The 22,720-nt window shown below is 49.8% G+C and overlaps 1 protein-coding gene across 1 annotated transcript in view; it reads right to left on the reverse strand.

The window, feature by feature from the left end:
• RAPGEF3 (Rap guanine nucleotide exchange factor 3) overlaps positions 1-22,720 on the reverse strand; it is a 1,225,478-nt gene that overhangs the window by 79,773 nt on the left and 1,122,985 nt on the right. The gene's annotated exons all lie outside the window — the stretch shown is intronic.

The raw sequence follows: 22,720 nt of genomic DNA on the forward strand, positions 1-22,720 counted from the left end.
ATTATATATGGTTTCACAGTCCAGGACTAAATGTATTGCTATAGCACTGGAGTCAGCTGAGGAGGGAGTTTGGTGAGGAGTACCTAAGATACTTGTTTTCCCCCTTGGCTCATCCTCTGTCTTTAATGAGATGATCTGGGACTCACTCTATAACCAGCCAAACAGTTCAGAATATGCCTTATCAAGCTCGAGCAATGGGTCGAATATCAAACTCTGCCAACGTTCAGAGGAATACTTGGCAGCATATGGTTACTTGGAAAGAACTGCAGCCCCTCTTTGATTCACAAGATGGGACCTTATGTTTCAAGATGGCACTCTGCATCCCAAGTTTACACCTGGTTTTCCAAGATTGCACAATGTTTCCAAAGGTTGTCCTCATCGTCAGAAGATAGCACCTTAATTCTGTAGTTTACAACTCACTTCCAAAATTGCACCTTGCTTCATAAGTTTATACATCATTTCAAAGATTTCATCTGAATTCCCTTGTTTGCACCTGACTTCCTGAGTTCGTATTCAGTTCTAGAGATTGCAAAGGCTCCCACAGTGTTCACTAAATATTCCAAACTATTTTTGTTTCATGTGCAATGTGGATACCTCCAAGACAAAAGTTTGCTTGATTAGTAGTCTATTTCTTTATCGTGCTAATTGTACACATTCCCTAGTAAAGTGAGTCTCAATTGGGTGCAGGGTTTTGTTGCATCTGCAGCACAGCTACCTTATCTTCTTAGTTTCCTCAAATAGTTTTCATACCCTTGACATTAAATTATTTCTCATAAGCATTATAATTGAATATTAGTTGTTGAACCTACATTATACCTGTGTAGTTCTGCAAGAATCATTTAGAAGATAAATTATTATTATTTGGTTCGCACTAAAAAGGGAGGACTGCGTATTAGGGCAAATGAACTTCAGGACAAGAGGACTGAGTCCGTCTACACCATCAGAAGCTGTCAACCCAATTTCTAGCTAGCTCACCGTGCCTCACCTGGATCCCCTATCTTCTTAGGACACCAGATAATTTCAGGATCCTTGAACATGACACTGTTTCCCAAGGAATTGCTGGAAATATCTTCCTTTTTCAGTGTTTAACACATGCATGCCCAAGGTAAACACAAGAAAGATACAAATAAAGTGTGTTCAAACATTTATTGAAACAATCGTATTCTTGCATAGGGATAATGAGCTGCAGTGCCCTGTTTATATAATCAAACCAACACTCTGTTAGAGGCACAGCTCTGTTGCAATAATATGATATTAGGGAAAACGAACTTCAGGACAAGAAGACTGAATCCGTCTACATCATGAGAAGCTGCCAACCCAATTTCTAGCTAGCTCACCGTGCCTCACCTGAATCCCCAATCTTCACAGGACACCAGATAATTTCAGCATCCTTGAACATGACACTCTGTCTCCCAAGGAAGTTGTGGAAATATCTTACTTTTTCAATGTTTTACTCATGCATGCCCAGGGAAAACACAAGCAAGATACAAATAAAGGTGTTCAAACATTTATTGAAACAATCGTATTCTTTCATAGAAAGAATGAGCTACAGTGCCCCGTTTATATAATCAAATCAACACTGTGTTAGAGGCACAGCTCAGATACAATGATATGTATATAAATTAGAAGCTGTCTCCGAAATGGCAATGCAAGCACTAGGATATTTTGTTTTATGTTCTTAGCTTTGAACAGAGTGTACAGATTACATGTCTAAAACAAAGGCTAACTAAAAACAAGAAGCATGTACAATGTATTGTTAGAATAATACTGTGCCACCATAAAGTGTGTAAATTGTCATTGCTAAAAAGCAATGTCAGCCTAAACGTGCAACATGTAAAATATAAAGCTAAACTTACATGGAGAACAAAAATGGGCCCTGAAGGACCATCTATTCTACTGCATAGAATTGGGTCCATCTGACAAAATATTGTGATGTAATTTGACCGCCTTCTTTGACAATTATCCTCATGGCTATATTGTGCAAAGTGGGTGGAGCAGGCGTACAGACCTTTAAATTAACTTGGAGATGTCCCTTTATGCAAGTCATTAACATACAGTGTTAGAGAGACCTGTAGGTTAGTCCTCTTGCAGAACAGGTCAGTCTGGGACAGAGTTAGTTATATGTGGATTTTTTGTACACAATGTTTCTACCTTGAATTATTTATACAACAGCTGGCATGTGTGCTCCATTTCCATAAGATTAAATTCCAGGTCTCAGTTTATTGCTTTTTAATTATTTTTATTCTACGCTAATGCACCGTGGGGAGGATAAAAATATGCAACTTTTATTTTTTACATAGTCTGTCGGTTTTGGGACATATTCCTATAACACTTTGCTGCAGTTAGGCATTGAATATTTATTTTAGGTGTCCTACCTTGTTTGAAAAAGCAGTTCATTACTCAGGTATTCTACATAGTAATTAGATTAATAACAGAAGGAGGAGCTAAATAGATTGTGAGTTTATAAATGACAATGTCTATTTTTCTCAACAGTATATTAGAATTCTAGCAAATGAAGTTGTCAGGTGTAGCAGAAATGACTTCAAACACTCTTTTTCCCTTCAGTGACATCAGCGAAAATTACCTCATGTGAACGTTGACACTGATGATATCACTACATATGGCAATTGATGATGCCACCACAGAAGGTCAAATCACATGAGTTTTGAATACGCATCTAGCCGGGGTTTCTTAGATACAGGTGTATTTGTTTTAGAATGTCTGAAATATCTCTGGATTTGGAAGGGATTTATTTGAGAAGACATATTATAATTATGACCCCCTCATTGTGTCTGTATGTGCACTTGTTCAATATTTTGTGTCTCCGATTAGAGAGGGCTCGAGAAAAATAAAACAAATATATAAGAATATCACCTTTCATAAAGATGGCTTAGTCAGGTCTATCCATGGCTAAAGTAGAGTTTGGCACACATCTACAGTAGGACAGCACATTTCGTTAGGAAGAAAAGCACATTTCTAAACAATGTAGTTAAAGCCACAGGCATATTTCCTTTGACAGTCGGCAGCTGAATGGGTATAATGTACAGTAAACCTGTCATTTTGCATGGCTATAGTGGGAATATTTAAAATAATGTACAACTTTCTTTTCAAAAATATATTAAAACAAGTTGCCAAGTTTTTGGAGCTTATGTGTCCAGTTTTACTTATGGGATTTTGATAACTATGATGGACTAGCACACGATGGTGACGTTTGTACCCTTATTTTAGGAAACAACATTTTTTGTATATGTATTAATGCACCCCACTTTTTTGGACTTAGAATGTTTTTAACTATCTGCTAGTAAAAACTCTTCAAAAGGAAGGGCACATGTGTGTTTGGCAATATATGTTTCAACAAAACATAGATTCGAATGTCCTAATATAACACTTAGGGGGTGATTCTCACCCTCCGCCACCCGCCAGAGTTCCCCCCTCCAGAATACCGCACCGCGGTCATTAGACCGCTGCGGGTATTCTGTGTTTTACACTGGGCTGGCGGGCGACCGCCAAAAGGCCGCCCGCCAGCCCAGTGTAAAACTACCTTCCCACGAGGACGCCGGCTCAGAATTGAGCCGGCGGAGTGGGAAGGTGCGACGGGTGCAGTTGCACCCGTCGCGAATTTCAGTGTCTGCAAAGCAGACACTGAAATTCTTTTTGGGGCCCCGTTACGGGGGCCCCTGCAGTGCCCATGCCATTGGCATGGGCACTGCAGGGGCCCCCAGGGGCCCCGCGACACCCCATACCGCCATCCTGTTCCTGGCGGGAGAACCGCCAGGAACAGGATGGCGGTATGCGCCGCCATGGAGGATTCATTTGGGCAGCGGAAAACCGGCGGGAGACCGCCGGTTTTCCACTTCTGACCACGGCCGAACCGCCGCGGTCAGAATGCCCAGCGGGGCACCGCCAGCCTGTTGGCGGTGCCCCCGTCATTTTAGCCCTGGCGGTTAGAATGAGCCCCTTAATATTTCTTTCATTTAAGATGCACTATTCCATTTTGAAAATACTGTCCTAGGAAGCCACTGTGTTTTAAGTGTGAATGTGTATATGAAAAATTATTCTTTAAAAAACTGGTTGATGAACTTTTCGAGCACTGACGTATTGCAACTACATGCTCTGTTAGCATTATTTTGGGTCGATTTAATTAAAATCTTTAAAGAATACGTCTTAATATGAGTGGATTACCGTGCAAGACTCTTTGGAATATCCCTCAAAATGTTGTTCTAGTTCAATGAAAGGACACAAGAGGTTGCAAGTTACAAGATGTTTTTTCACCCATTTGACATGGGAGCATCGGGCGGTATAGCGCTCAATAACACTCTAGAGATGTGCTTGTGGGAAATGATGCTTTAATGAGGTAGGTGCAATTCAACTAATAAAAATAACCTTGGCAACTAGCCATACATTCTATACGAACCCAGGCCCCACTAATACAATATAGAACCTGTCCACCCATCTCCCCTCAGCCCTAATAAATCATCATATACTCTCCCGTCACTCACACTTCACCGTTCTCTGTTCACACCAGACTTCACCAATTAAACTATACCATGTCAATCAATGCTTGGCTTCCTATAGCCTTTCAAATTGCCCCTTCCTCTCCCCATGGCAACTCCGAAATGTACTAACCTGTCCAACGTCTGTCCAGTAAACATTCCAAAACTGTCCTAACTATCTGCTTCATAATATGCACCTGCTCATCAACGGCAAACAAACAACATTCTTAAACACCTTCCACAACATTCACAATGCACAAGCTGCCTCAAAACACTCGTCCTACTCACCAGCAGCATATCTTAGCTCTGACAAGAACGTTCCACCAACCAACATGAGAAAAAAAAACTTAACAGGTCCCACCGCAGGAGAGTGGGAATAAAATGTTCCCTGCTTCTCCTGGGTGCTCAAACTAGCCCTCTCCACTGCTCTTCACTATCTAGGCCCTAACGCTCCACCCTCTCACTAAAACCTACCAATCCTGCCTCACTCTATCCCCCAGGGCACACCACCTTCCCAAAAACCTGAAAGGTGCCGGCTTACACCAAACACTCGAAGACTCCATCGGGTGGGATGGCGCTCAATAATACTCTAGAGACATGCTTGTTGTAAGAAAGGCCGCTTTTATGAAGCAGGTGCAATTTAACTAATAATAATAACTTTGGCAACTAGCCATACATTCTATACAAACCCAGACCTCACTAATACAATATAGAACCTATCCATCCACCTCCTCTCCCCCCTAATAAATCATCATAAAGCCTCCCCCGTCACTCACACTTTACCGTTCTCTGTTCACACCAGACTGAACCAATGAAACTATACAATTTCAATCAATGCTTGGCTTCCTATAGCCTTTCAAGTTGCCACCTTTCACTAGACCCCCCCATTGCAACTCCGAAATGTATTAACCTGTCACATGCACTAATGCCTTTGGGAGCGGAACCCATTTCAGACATAGTGGCTGAGTCAATTGTTGGTTTGTTGGAGACACGGTGTCCTGTAACACTGATCGGTGCAGACATGGTCGTACATGGTGGAAGATTCGGCCTCATATTTCCCGGGACGGGGCAACTGTCACTAAGAAAGATAGCATGTTCCTTCCTCATATGGATGCGTGCTTCCATATGCAGTAGGCCCGTTACCAGATGGGGGCTTGTAAGATTAAGTTTTATAGTGTCCCGCCCTCTGGATGAGCCGCTTAAACATTCAGCCGATACAATGTCCGCATGGATAATTGAACGACAACCTCTAGCATGGCGAATCCAATATGAAACCTTGTTCATAAGAGAAAATTTGTCTTCCCGTGATTTTTTTTGGAAGAGGAGGGACATTGCACATGTAAATACAGTTATCGTTATTCATGTGAAGGCTCCGACAGGGTGCTAATGTAGTGTCCCAGTTCAAATTTACATAGTGAAGAGGAGACGTAGCCTTTTCGGAAAAGGGGGCAGCAGGTCTACTACAATGAGTCCCTTGTTTGGAACCTAAAGCATCCTCAGAATTTAGCGAGGGACCAATTGGCAGAGGCCCGGGAGCAGAGGAATGGTTAATTGACAATTAAGTTATCTTGGATTCACGAGGGAGAGGTAAGTCGTTCTTCTTAAGAAGGTTGAGAATTTCAGACAATAAAAGTTTCAGCTCGCCTACTTCACTCTTTAGGCTAGTCACCAGTTCTAATAGATCTTCACTAGGGGGGTCGCGTTCAGGGAGCAGTGGTGCCGAAATAATCTTTTGGGGGATATCCAAGTCTTGCGATTCCAGTATGGAAAAACGGTTAGAGCAAGAAATCCCATGGATAATTGCATCGGTTTTTAAGACTTCAGAATTGAGATTAAATGCGGAATGTAAAAGGGGACTAGCATTTTGAAAGAGACTTTGAGAAGCACGTGACTGAGGAGGGGTGCTAGTAGATAGAACGTCAGAGGTGGTGTGAGATCCAGCTGTTAAAAACGGGATTAGGGTACCCGATTTCAGCCCTTTCCGTATATTTCTCTCCTTTTTAATTAAGGATCAATTCCACTTCTTCTATCAACTTGTCGATCTCTTTGGATACGCAATTTGTGTGAGGTTGCGTAACTGTTAGATTTTGGAATTTTTGGTTTGGCAGGGCCCAATTCAGGGCTGCCCCTCGCCTTGCGCTTCCCCATTATGGATGAAAACCACTCCACTAATGAAGGTAATACTTTTAGAAGAAATAAATGCAAAGAGAATCCAAGACCATACCTTAGGGCCCAGAGGGGGAGCCCAGCCTGGCCTCAGACGGTATCTGATGGGCGCTGATGGGCCCGCCCTTGGCCAGGGCTTCGCCCGGGCGCAGCCCGCATGCATCCCGCGCGGCTTGGTGCGCGGTACGCTTAAAAGCGTCCGCGTTGCTGTGGAGATGGGAGGGCAGCAGCACAACAGGATCCTGGGGGTTGGAGTTCCCCTCTGCCCCCAGGCCTCTAGAAAAACCTGTCTAACTTCCATTTAGTAAACATTCCAATGTTGTCCAAACTAGCCACCACAAGAAAAACTCCATAGAGTTTTTCTGCCCCCCTCCCCCTTGTCATTCTGGGCTTTGGAACAAAGTGGACCTAAACTGTAACAAATACAAGTCCATCCCTAAAACTGACAAATAAACACTATCATCTCTTTAAAAAAAAAAGAAATGCTTTTCTTCAAATTTAAAACAACATGTTCTAAAAACATTAAACTTCCTTACGTCCCTGGTGCACTTTTTCGTGCCCTATCAATTGCACATGGCTTCCTTGCACTCCTCCAACATCTCCTACGCACAAAAGTCGCCCACACCACTGTTGTGCCTGACCACAACCTCTTAATTTCCAACAAATCCTCATTGATACTCTGCGTAAGTGCCAATCCTTTTGCCTCCATCAGGTAATTTTCCCATAAATGCAAGACTAAATACATCAGGACAATGACAATTCTTTTGCAACTCCTTCAGCCTAGGCAGCAATTCCTTCCATCTTATCCCTCCCCTCCCAGACCATTTCAAGTGAACTCGAGACTCACTGAGGCCCAACTGTATGCCGAATTGTTCAGCTGCTGCCCATTTCATAAAGGAGTGCCAGCAAATACAGGCTTTAATGTACTCCGGTTGAGGCCTCACAATGCCACCTACAACAAACACCCTGAACTCATTCCACACTTGTTTGTATGCACGCCACATGGACTCTGGCAGACAGGACTGAACTGAAAGGGGACCTTGTGCACTTCTAAGCCACTGTTTGAATTCTCCCCCACTTCAAAGGCACATTTGGGTATTTAAACAGGGCCTCTGCCCCTACCAACTCAGACACTTCCTGGAGAAGAGAACCTGAACCAGAACTTGCATCCTGCCGAGAAGAACTGCCTGGCTCCCCAAAGGACTCACCTGTCTGCTTTCTGTGAAGGACTGCTGCCTTGCTGTTGCCCTGCTTCCTTGCTGCTCTCTGGCTGTGGTGAGAAGTGCTCTCCAAGGGCCTGGACAGAGCTTTTCTTATGTTCCCTGAAGTCTCAGGACCAAAAAGACTTCATCTCTACAAGAAGGACTCCTTGTGCGGCAAAAATCAACGCACAGCATGCCAGAAACGACGCACAGCCTGCACCGCGGTGAAAAATTCACTGCACGCCGAACCGGAACGACACAGCTTGACTTCGCAACGAGAAGATCGATGCAGCGCCAGCGTAGCGCCCGGAAATTCGACGCACGGCCCACTGGATCAACGCATAGCCGAGCCAGAACGACGCAGCCCAACTTCCAGAAAGGAATTGACGCAGCACCTGCTGTGCGGTAGTAATTTCCACGCAACGCCCACCGGATTGACACAGCCCCTGTCAGAGCCGGAAATCCACGCATCGTTCCCGGGGCGTCTGAAAACCCCGCAACCCGAAGAGGATCCACAACCGAGCACCGGAAATCCATGCACAGCCATCCCTGCGTGAAAACTAAACGATGCATCGCCGTGTGCGGCCAGAGAAATCAACGCACACCCCCTTTGTTTCCACGCATCTCCTCCTCTGTGGTTCTTTGTGGAGATTTTGCACGCCAACCAGGAACTTTGTGCTTGAAAGAGACATTTATTGCATTTTAAAGGCTAAATACACTATGGGGGTCATTCCAACCCTGGAGGTCGGTGTTAAAGCGGCGGCCAACCCGCAAACAGGCAGGCGGCCAAAAAAATGGAAATCTGACCCTGGCGGGAACCGCCAACACAGACCGCCACTTTAACACTCCGACCGCCACGGCGGGACAAACAAACAGCGCGGCGGTCACCGCCAACAGACAGGCGGCAGACAATGTACCGCCCACCCTATCACAACTCACCAATCCGCCACCTTTTCCGGGGCGGGAGCCCCGCCGATAAAAACACGGCGTAAACAGACTACGAACGGGAAAACGCTCACCCTACACACTCCACGAGGAATCTGGACAGCATGGAACCAGAACTACACATCCTACCAGCAATTGTCTACCTGCTCCTCTACCAGGAGCACGAACGCCGGCGCAGAAGACAACGGTGAGTACTGCACCTACGACACAGGGGAGGGGGGAGGAGAAAAGAATACGGGCACACACATACGCGACACCCCCCCACCCAACTACCTACACACCAATGCAGAGCAACAACTCAGAGTGACACCCCCAAACCCCCCGGAAGAATGCCAAGACAAAATAATATGTTATTGGAATTCAAATATATTGTAAGGCTAAGTAAATAAGTAAGTCGAACATCCCATAACTATATACACATATGTAAATTGTCCCGTCAAAATTGGCTTTCTGTCATTGTACGTGGGCCAATGGTCCTCAACACATGGGCAAAGCCCACACATGAGACCCGAATCTATTGGAGAGAACACTGCAGGGGCATCAGATAGGAAAACTACAGGCACCTCAGGGGGGAGGGAAGGGGGGCACCTCAGCCACATGAGTCCACAACGCCAGATCCACGAGGGGCCTCCATGCCCACTGTTCAATCCTGGGGAGTGCAAAGCCACAGTCTCTCAAGTCCCTACAGTGGGTGGCTTGCCCACTGTGCCATCCTGGGGAGTGCAAAGCCACAGTCTCTCAAGTCCCTACAGTGGGTGGCTTGCCCACTGTGCCATCCTGGGGAGTGCAAAGCCACAGTCTCACAAGTCCCTACAGTGGGTGGCTTGCCCACTGTGCCATCCTGGGGAGTGCAAAGCCACAGTCTCAAAAGTCCCTACAGTGGGTGGCTTGCCCACTGTTCAATCCTGGGGAGTGCAAAGCCACAGTCTCACAAGTCCCTACAGTGGGTGGCTTGCCGACTGTGCCATCCTGGGGAGTGCAAAGCCACAGTCTCTCAAGTCCCTACAGTGGGTGGCTTGCCGACTGTGCCATCCTGGGGAGTGCAAAGCCACAGTCTCACAAGTCCCTACAGTGGGTGGCTTGCCCACTGTGCCATCCTGGGGAGTGCAAAGCCACAGTCTCACAAGTCCCTACAGTGGGTGGCTTGCCCACTGTTCAATCCTGGGGAGTGCAAAGCCACAGTCTCACAAGTCCCTACAGTGGGTGGCTTGCCCACTGTGCCATCCTGGGGAGTGCAAAGCCACAGTCTCACAAGTCCCTACAGTGGGTGGCTTGCCCACTGTGCCATCCTGGGGAGTGCAAAGCTACAGTCTCACAAGTCCCTACATTGGGTGGCTTGCCCACTGTGCCATCCTGGGGAGTGCAAAGCCACAGTCTCACAAGTGGATGACAGACTCCAGCGATACTGGAGGAGTCTTGGTGCCCAGAGTGTATCGTGCAGCCCTGTCCGACACTAATCCGGGCCTGCCCCTTCTGCCAATGTGTCAGCGGTGCTTGAGTTGAAGGGCCCAGCGGAGCGGTGCTTGAGTTGAAGGGCCCAGCGGAGCGGTGCAGAGACGGCGGTGCCCAGCGGAGCGGTGCTTGAGTTGAAGGGCCCAGTGGAGCGGTGCAGAGACAGCGGTGCCCAGCGGAGTGGTGCTTGAGTTGAAGGGCCCAGCGGAGCGGTGCAGAGACGGCGGTGCCCAGCGGAGCGGTGCTTGAGTTGAAGGGCCCAGCGGAGCGGTGCTTGAGAGGAAGTGCCCAGCGGAGCGGTGCTTGAGAGGAAGGGCCCAGCGGAGCGGTGCTTGAGTTGAAGGGCCCAGCGGAGCGGTGCTTGAGAGGAAGTGCCCAGCGGAGCGGAGCTTGAGAGGAAGGGCGGAGCGGTGCTTGAGTTGAAGGGCCCAGCGGAGCGGTGCTTGAGTTGAAGGGCCCAGCGGAGCGGTGCAGAGACAGCGGTGCCCAGCGGAGTGGTGCTTGAGTTGAAGGGCCCAGCGGAGCGGTGCAGAGACGGCGGTGCCCAGCGGAGCGGTGCTTGAGTTGAAGGGCCCAGCGGAGCTGTGCTTGAGAGGAAGTGCCCAGCGGAGCGGTGCTTGAGAGGAAGGGCCCAGCGGCGCGGTGCTTGAGTTGAAGGGCCCAGCGGAGCGGTGCTTGAGAGGAAGTGCCCAGCGGAGCGGTGCTTTAGAGGAAGGGCCCAGCGGAGCGGTGCTTGAGTTGAAGGGCCCAGCAGAGCGGTGCTTGAGAGGAAGTGCCCAGCGGAGCGGTGCTTGAGAGGAAGTGCCCAGCGGAGCGGTGCTTGAGAGGAAGGGCCCAGCGGAGCGGTGCTTGAGTTGAAGGGCCCAGCGGAGCGGTGCTTGAGAGGAAGTGCCCAGCGGAGCGGTGCTTGAGAGGAAGGGCCCAGCAGAGCGGTGCTTGTCTTGAAGGGCCCTGTTCAGCGGTGCTTGTCTTGAAGGGCCCTGTTCAGCGGTTCTTGAGACGGCGGTGCCCTGTTCAGCGGTGCTTGTCTTGAAGGGCCCTGTTCAGCGGTTCTTGAGACGGCGGTGCCCTGTTCAGCGGTGCTTGTCTTGAAGGGCCCTGTTCAGCGGTTCTTCACATGTGTCTCCAGGGCACCAGATCTGGCCAATATATGGTGTTCACTCGCCATCCGACTTCTCGCTTGCGGGGCCCTCCTGTGCTGGTGTCCCGTGCCCGTGGGTGTACTCCTTCACCCCCGGAATGGGGCTGGTGGGGCCCTCCTGGGCAGCTCGCCTGCTGCCGGACTTGTCGGCCGTGCTGCCCTTGCCATCCTTGCCTGATCCTCTGTGTCCCTTGCCTCCCTTTGGAGATGTGCCAGGTGGCACCCCACTTCCTGACGGTGCCAGGGTGGTGCCTGTGGAGGCTGCCGTCTCTGTCCTCTCGCACCGGCCCTTGCCTTTTTTTGATTTTTTCCCAGGGGGTGGGCTGGCTGTCCCTTTGCTGCTGGCCGATGTAGCTGCCCTCGAAGGTGGTGGACTCCAATATCCCTGGACTATGGTCCTTGTAGGTCCAGGGCTTGTGGTGGCTGAGGTGCTGATTGGACTTTTACGAGATGGAGGGAGTGGGTCAGGTGATGGAAAGAGGTTAATTTTGGAGAGGAAAAACTTTTTAGGAGCAATGGGAAGGGTAGGTGCAGCAGTATGGGAGTGGAGGAAGAGGATGTGGTTGTAGGAGAGTCAAGTGTGCTGTCGTTGGGTGCAGGTGCTTGTGACGGAGGCTGTCGTGAGGTGGATGGCTGTTGGGTGGGTGGCTGCCTGCGTTTGTGTGGTTTGGAAGAGGGGGTGACAGACACACTGGGAGAGGACACAGGGGACGTGTAAATGGCAGTTGGGGTGGTGACTGCACGTGTGCGGAGTGTTCTGGTGGGTGTGCTGGTGATGGACGTAGTGGCTGATGAAGTGGTGCATGCAAGTGTGAGTAGAGACATCAAAGGGAGGGAGGAGGGAGACGAGGAGGAGGGGGACACAGAGGAGGCAGTGGCTGTTGGCATGTCTGCATGTGGATGTTGCTTGTGTGAATGCTTGTGGGATGTGTGGTGTTTATGTTTGGATGAGCTGACCTTGGGTGTTGAGGTGTGTGCAGGCTGGTCTGTAGGTGTGTCTGGGATAGGCAGAGGAACAGGGGAGTGGGACTGGGTGGAGGGAGTTGGAGGAGGGAGGCAGGAGACAGGGACAATGGCTGCCCTCAGTGCTGAGGCCAGAGCGTTGAACGATCGCTGATGGGCAGCCTGACCCGAATGAATGCCCTCCAGGTATGCATTGCTCCGATGCACCTCCCTTTCCACCCCCTGGATGGCATTCAAAAGGGTAGACTGCCCAACACTGAGCGTCCGGAGGAGGTCAATGACCTCCTCACTGAGGGCAGCAGGGATAACTGGGGCAGGGCCTGAGGTGCCTGGGGCGAAGGAGATGCCCGCCTTGGTGTGCGAGCGGGCACGGGCGAACGCTGAGGGGCTGCTTGGAGGGCGGAGCTGGTGCGCTGGGTGGCGGCTGTACCTGTTGTTGCGGTGGGCACGGATGTTGCCGCCACCACAAGGGAGCTCCCTTCCGAGGACGTGTCGGTGTCGCTGATGTCTCCACGTGTCCCCGTTGTGGAGCCCCCCTCGCCCTCCGTCTCACTGGTGAAATCAGAGTCCGTTGCATGGCCCTCCGGGGCCATGTGAGATGCAGCTCCCTCGTGCTCCAATGCCACTTCTCCTCCGCCAGATGATGCTAATGCACACATGAACAGGAACAGCAGACAAAAAAAGGGGGGGGAGAAATAAAGACATGTTGAGTGCATGCATTGGCAACACAGTTGGTGGAGAGGAGAGACACAGAAGCCCCATGCACTACGCCGTGCACTTGGGGTACACTACTCAATCAGTGAGACTTGGCCTACAAGCCAATGGACGACATCTGCACACATAGGTGACACAAGGCCATGGATAGCTGTACTTGGCACCCTACAGAGGTGGAGGGCGGGGGCACAGGGCCATGCCTTACGGAGGGGACTAGCCTACAGAAATCGCCCTGGCCTAGGGATACCCACATCCCTCCTCCCCCACCCAGACACCTCCACTGCGCGCTAAGATAGCAGAATGTGCTTGTACTCACCCCCTTGTGTCTGCTGTGATGTCCTCACGCGCCCATCCAAATCTGGGTAGGCCACCGCCAGGATCCGAGACATCAGGGGGTCAATTGACGAGTGGCACCCCTCCTACGTTGGGAGGCCATCCCCAGCAGAGCCTCTGCGGTCTTTCTGCTCCCGCGGCGGATATCCTCCCACCTCTTGCGGCAGTGGGTGCCCTGTCTGTTGTGGACCCCCAGGGTCCGGACGTCCTTGGCGATGGCACGCCAAATGTCGACTTTCTGATGGGCGCTGACCTATGTGACACGTACAGGGAGAGAAAATAAAATATCAACATTTTCTGCATGCTCGATGTGAGTGTCCCCCCATCCCCACCCTTGCCATGTGGCACATGCTCTCATCTGTCGTTTGATGCATGCCTCATACGCTCCCCTCCGCACCTTCGTTCATTCACCCCACTCAACCCAGGCATTGCCCACAAAGCATGGTCCCAGTGTACTAATCTGTTGGTCTGGAGGACCGTAGAGTAGCGCATACTGGGGGAGGACCCCATCCATGAGTTTCTCCAATTCTTCAGAAGTGAAGGCAGGGGCCCTTTCCCCAGTCGCAGCAGCCATTGTCTCTTCCAGACCGAGGTCACAGCAGCACTTGCAGTATAGGTCCTCTCCTGTGGATGATCAGGTCTCGAGTGATTAAGCTGATAGAAAATGGCGGTCACGCCCGCGGCGGTGCGTACCACGGCGGTGCGTACCGCGACCGCCGGCGCACTTCGTCATTGGCTCCTGAAACCCATAGGGTTCTATGTTAACCAATGCGGCTTTGCACCGCGGTCTTCGACCGCCTACCGCCACGGTGTGCCACGCCAGCGCATTGACCTCACATCCCATTGTCACACTTCACAGGTCAGGCAGCCGCCATTTCAAGGGCCCACATGGCTTAATTTCTACTGCGTCACACAGGCCTAGGCCTTGCATTGCCACTCATACAAGCCATTCAATGCATAGCGAATCGTGTACTGTGCAAGCTGTGGGAACATACCTGTGGTTTTTGCTTGACTACGTGCTCCATGTTGTCCTTCCTAGGCACCGTCCGCTGGGACTTGCGGGGAGATGGAGGAATGTTCCCGTGTACAGACCGCTGGTGGACCTGTCGACAATGGAAGACATGTCATACTGACATACAGACTTGACCGAGCCACTATACAGGAACTGTGTGCCCAGCTGGAGCCAGACCTGATGTCACCCATTCGCCAACCCACAGGGATTCCCCCTCTGGTGCAGGTTCTGTCAGTACTCCATGTTTTGGCAAGTGGATCATTCCAAACAACAGTGGCCATTTCATCAGGGATGTCTCAGCCTATGTTTTCTAAGGTTTTGTCCAGAGTGTTGTCTGCCCTGATGAAATACATGCGGAGCTACATTGTTTTCCCTGAGGTGGGCGATTTGGCTACAGTGAAGGGTGATTTCTATGCCCTTGGACATATTCCCAACATCATTGGTGCCATTGATGGGACCCATGTGGCTTTGGTTCCCCCAGTGAAAGTGAACAGGTGTACAGGAACAGAAAAAGTTATCATTCTATGAATGTCCAGGTGGTCTGTTTGGCTGACCAGTACATCTCCCATGTAAATGCCAAGTTCCCTGGGTCAGTGCATGACGCGTACATCATGCGAAATAGCAGCATCCCTTATGTGATGGAACAGCTACAGAGACACCGTGTGTGGCTAATTGGTGACTCTGGTTACCCCAACCTGTCGTGGCTACTAGTGAGGAATTCCTGGACGAGGGCAGAGGAACGGTACAATGAGGCCCATGGGCGGACTAGGAGGGTGATCGAGCGGACCTTCGGCCTCCTGAAGGCCAGGTTTAGGTGCATGCATATGACAGGTGGATCCCTAATGTACTCACCGAAGAAGGTGTGCCAGATCATCGTGGCCTGCTGTATGCTTCACAACCTGGCTTTGCGACGGCAGGTGCCTTTCCTGCAGGAGGATGGTCCAGAGGGTGGTGTTGTGGCAGCTGTGTAGCCTGTGGAGAGTGAAGAGGAGGAAGACGACGGGGACGACACAGACAACAGGGACACATTGATACAACAGTATTTTCAATAACACACAGGTACGAATCAACACCGCCATTTTACATGTACTTACAGTCTCCTGCCTCTCTACTGTCTGAGTTTCCCCCCAGTTTATGTTAACTGAGTTGTGACTTTCCCTTCCGTTTTCAGAGATGTGGGCCCCACTGCGTGACCTCTGCTTTGTTTGCCCATGGACTACAGCTGTGTGACAGTGGTATGTTGTCATCACAATGTAACTGAACATTTTGGCACCGTTATGTCTAATACATTTGTTCAAAATACAAGCAGGGTCAAGATAATTTTAGTGCAATAAGTGATTTTATTTAAGTGCTAAATTTAGGGACATGCTTGAAAATCGGTGATGGGTGATGGTGGAGTAATGTCCATGGCAGAGTCCAGATTTTCAGTCTCACAGGTGCATTGTCCATATGCCTGTGGAAGGATGGAGCAGGGGCAGTTCAAGGTTGGACAGGGTGACAATGTGGGACAGTGGGATGACATCAGGGGGTATCCTTTGCTGGCGGGGGTCTTGGCATCCTACTCTGTCTTCTTCCTAGATCTCAGGTAGCGCTTGCGGGGTGGTTCTTCTTCTGCAGGAGGTGGGGTTCTGGTGGCCTGTTGTTGTGTGGGGGCCTCCTGTCCATTAGCGCCGGCGGAGGTGGTAGCCTGTTCTTGGTCCATGCTAGTGACAGGGGCCCTTTGTGGTGCCACATGGTCCCGCAATGTGGTGACAATCTGGTTAAGAGCCACGACGATGATCCCCATTGCGGAACTAATGGCTCGGAGTTCTTCCCTGAACCCCATGTACTGTTCCTCCTGCAGTACCTGGATCTCCTGGAACCTGGCCAGTACCGTAGCCATTGTCTCCTGGGAGTGGTGGTATGCTCCCATGATGGAGGAGAGGGCCTCGTGGAGAGTGGGTTCCCTGGGCCTGTCCCCCCCCTGTCGCACAGCAGCCCTCCCAGTTCCCCTGTTTCCCTGGGCCTCTGTCCCCTGGACCGTGTGCCCACTACCACTGCCCCCAGGTCCCTGCTGTTGTTCGGGTGGTGGGTCAACCTGGGTGCCCTGTAGTGGTGGACACACCGCTGATTGACGTGTCCTGGAGACAGAGGCATGGGCCCGCTGGGTGGGAGCTGTGCTGGTGTTCCCAGAGGGGGGTAGGTCTGCTGTGGCCTGTGGCTGTGTGAGGGGAACCGACTGTCCCAAGGTCCCCGATGGGCCGGGCTGGTCATCTGGGTCCAGGGAGACAGAGCTGCTGTCATCACTGGGGGCCTCTTCTGGGGGTGGGATGGACATTTCTGGACCCTCCTGGGCGGTATGGTGGCGTTCGGGTCCTGCAGGGGTATAGGAGTATGGTTATTGCTTCTGTGTGTGCCATAGTGTGCAATGGGTGGTTGGCCGTGTACCCCAGTGCTGGCATTCCCTTGTGGGGGCTGTTGTGACGGTGGCTTGTGGGGGAGATGGGTATGTGCAGTGGGCATGCTTTGGTGATGGGTGTCCATGCTTTGTGGACGCATGCAGGGCTAGGTGTTTTGGTATGGGTGGGTTGTGATGGTGAGCCATTTGCAAGGAGTTGGTGTGATGGGGTGGGGGTGAGGGTGGGGGTATGATTTGGCATGCAGGTGGGGTGGGGGGAATGAAGTAGTGAAGATTTGACTTACCAGAGTCCATTCCTCCAGCTACTCCTGCGAGGCCCTCAGGATGCAGGATGTGCAAGACTTGCTCTTCCCATGCTGTAAATTCTGGGGGAGTAGGTGGGAGTCCGCCGCCAGTCTTCTGCACCGCGATGTTGTGCCTTGATACCATGGAACGCACCTTTCCCCGTAGGTCGTTCCACTGCTTCCTGTTATCGTCCCGATTTCGTGGATGCTGTCCCACAGCGTTGACCCTGTCCACTATTCTTTGCCATAGCTCCATCTTCCTGGCAATGGTGGTGTGCTGCACCTGTGTCCCGAAGAGCTGGGGCTCTACCCGAACTATTTCCTCCACCATGACCCTGAGTTCTGCGTCAGAAAACCTGGGGTGTCTTTGGGGTGCCATGGGGTGGTGTGGATGAGGTGTGGGGTGGTGTATGTGTTGTAGAGTGTGGTGAGTGTGGTGGTGTGTGGTGTGTGGTGTTTTGTGCATGGATATTGTGTGGGTGATGTTGTGATTTGCCTCTGTGTGATGGTGTACTCTATTCTGTGCTGTCTCTCTCTGGCCTTCAGTCGCAATTGTGGTCGTAAGGGTTTGTGGGTGATGTAGGTGTGTGTTTTATATTGTAATGGGTGTGTGGGAGTGTGTATTGCTACATGCACTACGTGCATGTGGCAGCACTACGTGCAAGGTAAACAGTGGTGCAGAGTGTGGACCATTGGCCTCTGCTTTCATTGGCCTTCGCTTCCATTTTGGTTCACGACTCCATTTTGTCGAGTCTGGTTCGGTGCGTAAGGCACTGTTCTGTGTTTTTCCACAAGCTTCGGCAAGCTGAAGGGTGGGGTGTTTTTCTGCTCAATTTCGCTCCATCTGCCTGGTACGAAGGGCGCTATTTACATTCCACGAGCTATCAGTTAGAACAACAGGGGGGATGCGCCTGTACACAAGGAGGAATGCAAGCTGCCTGTACACAAGGAGGAATGCAAGCTTCACCTTGGAGTCCTCTCCTGGGAACTTGGCCCATTCTGAGGAGACGTCTCGAAGGGTGAACAAGGTACCGCCGATTGCACAATTTGTAAAGGAGGGGGTCTTTTTCTAGAAAAGACTCCTGGGCGTTAGTAAATACTATAAAAGTTGGGGGCCTGGATGGGCTGGTTTAGGAACTCTCTTCTGGGTTGGACGCAACGCCAGGAGGACTGATTGTCCCGAACAGAGGCTCCCTGTGCTAGCTGATTTGGGTTCCCCAGCTTTGTGTACGGCGGAGGGATGCAGACGCTCTTTTCGGTGAAGCTTTTCAATTTATTAAGTGTATTGTGTGTGCGCGCGTAATATGTACTTATTCTTGCAGTCATTTTCATGCTATTGAGCATTGAAGTATATTGTGTGTGCGCGCGTAATATGCACTTATTCTTGCAGTCATTTTCATGCTATTGAGCATTGAGGTATATTGTGTGTGCTTGTATTATATGCACTTACTCTTGCAATTATTCACAGAGTGCTTATATCTTTATCATTATTCTCATGTTATTCTCCTGATGTATATATATATATATATATATATTAGTGTGGTTTAGTTTTGCTAGCTGAGAACTTGCCCCTTAAATAAACTTGATTATTCTACTTACGAAGGTGTTGGAGAGTGATTGCTTTACATTGTGCCTTAAAATATCCTGAAGTGCATAGTTTTGATATTCTGAAGAGTAAAGCAGCACAAATTGGCGTAGTCGTTTGCAGGATTCGAAAAAAAAAAAAAAGGGAAAATGCTTAATAAGATCAAAGCGAGCTCAAAAGCAGGTTCTCATGTAGCAAATCCAGACATAGAAATACCGGGGTGGGAAACTGCCCCGTATAAACTTTTAGCTCAGGAATGGTCACGTTGTGCTGGTTTGTGTGAAAATTGGAATGCGTGTATGTTGAATGTAGAACCTGAAGATCTTCTTATATGTTTACAGAAAGTTTCAATTGACAAGGGAAGGGAGATTTGTGCGTTGGGGAGGCGAGGCTGGATCTTGCTTTCTGCGTACCGAAAGTTGTATGAAAAATGTTTACAGTTACAAAAAGACCACGAGCAGCTGGGGAAGGAGTTAGTAGAAGCCCGAAATTCCTCTACCATGCTAGCTTGTCAAAATAAATTATTAAGTGATAAGTTGGAAATGTACCAACTGGTTGCAGAGAGAACGGCCGTTAGCGAAGCTAAATATAAACACAAGAAACGAAGAGGGAAAGTTAATAAAAAGAAGGTGCATTTAGCTATCTCTCAGGCAGGATTAGCCTTTAACCCTGAATTTTGGGATGGAAACATCTGGGATACATCTGATTTTTCAGATGGGTCCGGGGGCGATGACTGCCAAGATGTTAGACAGGAGAAGACAAAGCGCAGGAATGTTGTCCGTGCGCAGCCCATATATCGGCGAAAGTTACAGCATAGCCCAGCTAATCCTGGAGGGGTGATGTTGGATGCCCTGGAGGATTATACACAGCAAGAACTAAGTGATGTGATAGACAGATTTCGACAGAGGTCTGGGGAAACATTGCTTACGTGGTTGGTGCGGGTGCACGATATGGGGGGCCAGGGGGTCCAATTGGATCACGGCGACGCCCCGAGGCTTTGTATGTTAAGTACAGACCCGGTTATTCAAAATGAGTTTAGAACCTATCCAGGGAATGGTCCCATGACCAATTTGTTAGAGCTAGCTGCGCAAGGGTGTGCTCAGAAGTATCCGACAGAGTCAGACTGGCCGCCTAATGATAAACCTTGGTATACTTTGAGAGATGCAGTACAGAGATTGAAGGAAGAAGGGATGAAAACAGCTATCTTTATGGGTAATGCCCATGATTTGATGAATGGAATTTTAAGTGTGTCTGTGCGAAACCGGCTGATTAGGGCCGCTCCTCCTGCATATAAGCATGTCATCATGACTTTGTTAATTAATCAGACGGGTAACCCATTGTCTCAGGTGGTAGAAGCGGTGCGTGAGTTAAGTGATTTAGGAGAATGGGCTAAGCCAGAGAGGAATTCACGGTCTGAGAATCGTACTGATAACAACAGGGTGACAAGGCGAGACATGTTTCAGGCCTTGCTGCGAGATGGGGTGACCAGGAATGAAATTGATGGGATAAGCACCAAGGACATGTGGGAAATGTACCGCAAACGGGGTTTGGATAAAAAGGAGGGGAGCAGGAAAGGGAACAAGAAGGATAACAAAGTGGTGAACCAGAGAAAGGCAGGAGGGGAGGAGCGTGAGGGTGAAAAGGGAGAGAGAGGGAGAGAACCCCACAGTAGAGAGAGATCCCCAGAGGACGGAAATTGGGAGGAAGAGCACCGAAGCGCAGAGGGAACCCGGAGCAGGGAGAGAGACCGGGAACTGACAGGTTCTGGGAAAACTCGAGGAAGAGAGTGGGAGAGGGAGCTGGTAAGCTCAGAGAGGTTGCGAAGCAGAGACAGGGAGGAGGAGTTCCCTGAGAATTACCGCAAACTGTATCCAGATTTGACTTGGGCAGACTCTGATGTGCGCAGAGTGAAAATAGATTAGGAAACCGGCCAAACTCCGGTGCAGGGATGGGCTCGCAAAGCTAACAGACCTCATGTCAAAGTAGAAATTTATTGGAAACGTGGAAATGTTCAAAAAGTTCGAGCCCTCGTTGACACCGGAGCGGAGGCCACTTTGATTCATGGCAATCCAAGAAAATTCAGGGGACAGTACTTTACCATTACGGGATTGGGCGGAAAAGAAACCCCGGCAGTGCAGATAGTGGTTCCCATGAAAATAGGGGCACTTCCAAAGAGAGAATACACTGTCCTGATTGTGCCCATTCCCGAATACATTATTGGAATTGACATTTTGAAAGGGATGACCCTACATTTGGAAGATGGATGTTATCAATTTGGTTCCAAAAGATTTATATCAATAGCCGCCGCAAGGGTGGGGCTGTTGAAGATTCCTCCGGTAACACTTCCCCAAGCTACTAAGGTGATTCAAATGAAACAGTACAGAATACCGGGAGGACATGAGGAGATTAGCCAGACTATACATGATTTACTAGAGGCCGGGGTAATAGTTCCCATCACCACTGCGTGGAATAATGCCCTCTGGCCTGTTCGTAAAAGTGATAACAGTTGGAGGATTTGCCTTGATTATCGCCAATTGAATAAACATACACCTCCTCTGACTGCAGCGGTCCCAGACACCATTACCTTGATTGAGAACATACAGAAACACAGTGGGACTTGGTATGCAACCATTGACATTGCCAATGCCTTCTTTACGATACCAATAGCTACTGAGAGCCAGCCTCAGCTGGCATTCCAGTGGGCGGGGCGTCAGTACACCTTCTGTAGATTACCCATGGGGTATTTACATAGCCCCACTATCTGCCACCGGCTGGTGGCAGAGCATTTGGATGAAGTACCAGTGGTTCCTGGAGTGCAAATTTCTCACTATATAGATGACGTGATGATGCAGGGAGAGACGCAAGAACAGGTGCAAATTCAGCTAGACAGGGTGGTGGAACATTTGCAGAATAAAGGGTGGGAGATTAACCCCGAGAAAGTGCAGGGACCGTCTCAGAGCGTGACATTTTTGGGCATTCAGTGGAATCAGGGACACAGAGAAGTGTTGCCAAAAGTGAAACAAAAGATTAAGGAATTCGCAGTACCGCGAAATCGGAAGGAAGCCCAGAGTTTTATTGGACTATTCGGGTATTGGAGACAACATATACCCCATTTGTCTCAGATTTTGGCCCCATTGTACAAAGTTACACGAAAGAAAAATGCGTTTGAATGGGGAGAGCAGGAGCAGCGCGCGTTTGAATTGGCGAAAGACGCCATTCAGCATGCTTTGGATTTGTGGCCGATTCGAGAGGGAGACATTGAGTTGAATGTGACAGTCCAGGGGCAGTATGCCAATTGGAGTTTATGGCAAAAACAAGGAAGAAAGAGGGTGCCCCTCGGATTTTGGACAAAGAAGTTACCTGAGGCAGGAGAGCGGTATACTCCCTTTGAGAAGCAGCTGCTGGCCTGCTATTGGGCCCTGGTTGATACTGAGCAAATTACACTGGGACACAATGTGATTTTAAGGCCTGAAATTCCCATCATGCAGTGGGTGATGAGTTCCCCAAAAACTCATAGAATTGGACATGCGCAAGAAGCCAGCATTATAAAATGGAAATGGTATGTCCAGGACAGGGCACGAGCGGGTCCAAAAGGGACCGCCGTTTTGCATGAGCAGGTAGCGCAGGCTCCAGTGGAGAATTCCGAAATGTTGCATGATGTACCTTCAGTGTGTGAATCCCCAGTAGGGTGGGGCCAGCCGTTCGCAGACTTGTCTGCAGATGACAAAAGACATGTGTGGTTCACAGATGGTTCAGCAAAATATGTTGGAGCGAAAAGGCACTGGAAGGCAGTGTCCTACAATCCTGTTACCATGAATCTTTTGACAACTACAGGACAGGGAAAAAGTAGCCAGTATGCAGAGCTTTATGCCGTGTATCAGGCTTTAAAACAGGAGCTACCCGGAAAATGTCACATTTATACAGATTCCTGGTCTACCGCCAATGGGTTAGCTACTTGGCTTCCCACGTGGCATGCACATCAGTACAAAATCCATAACAAAGAGGTATGGGGGAAGGAGTTATGGCAGGAGA

The sequence above is a fragment of the Pleurodeles waltl genome, chromosome 4_2 (assembly GCF_031143425.1).
Source record: "Pleurodeles waltl isolate 20211129_DDA chromosome 4_2, aPleWal1.hap1.20221129, whole genome shotgun sequence".
NCBI classification, from domain to species: Eukaryota; Metazoa; Chordata; class Amphibia; order Caudata; family Salamandridae; genus Pleurodeles; species Pleurodeles waltl.